Below are 1,975 nucleotides of genomic sequence, written 5' to 3' on the forward strand. Positions count from 1 at the left end.
GTTTGAATTTGCAATCATGCACAAGATGTTTTGTACTTCGAAGTAAAAACAACATAATGTACTATTTAACTACCCACAGTACAAATGGATCCAAAAAAAAAGTGAATTTTCATGCAGACGAAAATGCTTACATTTATTCTATTTATATTAAGTACCCATTACTAACAGCTTATACTGGGTGGAATACAACAGTTGACATGATTTTACTTATATGGCAATTTAATATTTAACCAAAATTAATGGTAAACTAATATTTTAAAGTGTCATTTATGGCCCCTTACCTTCAGCATGTTTGCTTCCTTGCACACAAACGAGGACAAACACATCACCCAACTGAAAAAAAAAAAAAAATTTCACTTGCATCACAAATAATTTAAAATTTTTCACCACATGAAGTAAATATTTCGCAATAAAAAAAAATATAGCCCTAGGACTCGTGTGCACACCTTTTCTTCCCCACATCGCACACGCAAACAAAACTTCCAAATTATTACAAAATCACTCGATTATTATACATACATAAACACACATGTATTTTCCGAATAAGTGAGAAATGCAGGCCGATGAAAGTCAAATTTCGTTTCGGAAATTAAATCTCGCACAACTACCGACACATAACCAAACTTGCGTACATTTACATAGCATTAACCCTCTAAATAATAAACAAATGAAAGCAGAAAAAACAACATCGCTACCCACCGCGCGCGCTCCTGGCGGCGGGAGTAGGAACTACTTTGCACACAGACCGACATAGCCCCCTGCCAAAAACAGTAAAATAAATAATATATATAAGTCTTTTGGCGGGAAAAAATTTCTCAACCGCCTGGGAGCACCCTAGTGTGTGCCTGTCTTTAGGTTATGTTACTTTTAACTTCATTTTCTACAGGCAGACGCGAGGGTGCTCGCCCATTATTTTTATTTTTTTAAATTCTTTCCTACCTTTGGTGTGCCATGCAAGAATTTATCGTCAAAATGGCGGCCCCGAGTGCAAATTTCTCGTCTGCACTGCTGGCTGGATGATTATGTGATGTTTTGAAGGAGGGTGTTTTTTTTTTTGTTTGGATTTTGTGTGAGGGGGGGAGGGGGCTGGGCTAGCTTTTTTTTTTTTTTAAATTTTCTAAACATTCATCTCTTATGTAACAGTGTTCAGCATTAAAAAATTTAAAAGAAGAGGCACTTACTCATCAATTTCAAAACAGCCTATGAAGAAAAATAAAAAAAATTTAAATTCATTCCAGTTTTATACATTCATGATTTGATCACATGTATAACTTTTCTTTTTTATTACCTTATTTAATTTTATTATTATTACTACTATTGCTGCTACAACCTAGAAGATACCTCAGTGATACTAATACCTGCTGGTAAAGTTAAAGGTTTCACCTTTCTTTCTTTAAACATATCACAATACCTTTCTTGAGTTAAATATTATCTAATGGCTTTAAGAAGTTATGGTAATGTTCATCAGTTATAGAGTGTGGGTTTGTGTGTGTGTGTGAGAGTGTATTTTGAAGAGGGCTTTGGTGGTTGGGATGGTGAGGGTGGTGGGTGTTGTGTGTGGGGAGGGGGGGGGGGGGGGGGAAGTAAAAGAGTGTTCATTACACGATTTCTCCTGTTGTTTGTAACAATCACACCTGGTATAGCTATTTCGAGTGGCAAATACAAACTGCAAAAAAAAAACATCTATATCATTGCCAACGGCCATATCACGATGAACACACCGGTTCTCGTCCGATCACCGAAGTTAAGCATCGTCGAGCGTGGTTAGTACTTAGATGGGTGACCGCTTGGGAACACCACGTGCCGTTGGCACTACTATTTTGCACCCTACAGAAAAAAATTTTTTTTTAAAAATTTCAATTTTAAATTTTTTTTTCCCCCACAATCACCACATTTCCCCCCCCCCCCCCCCCCTAACACACACACACACACACACTCACTCTCTATCAATCAATCAATCAATCAATCAATCAAT

The 1,975-nt window shown here is 36.8% G+C and overlaps 1 non-coding gene across 1 annotated transcript; it reads left to right on the forward strand.

Moving 5' to 3' along the window:
- The first annotated feature begins 1,693 nt into the window (after nucleotides 1-1,693).
- Nucleotides 1,694-1,812, forward strand: LOC134543986 (5S ribosomal RNA). The gene has a single exon (XR_010077426.1). It is a non-coding gene; the product is annotated as a 5S ribosomal RNA (ribosomal RNA).
- Nucleotides 1,813-1,975: the final 163 nt, after the last annotated feature.

Source organism: Bacillus rossius, unplaced genomic scaffold, assembly GCF_032445375.1.
Source record: "Bacillus rossius redtenbacheri isolate Brsri unplaced genomic scaffold, Brsri_v3 Brsri_v3_scf265, whole genome shotgun sequence".
Classification (NCBI taxonomy): domain Eukaryota; kingdom Metazoa; phylum Arthropoda; class Insecta; order Phasmatodea; family Bacillidae; genus Bacillus; species Bacillus rossius.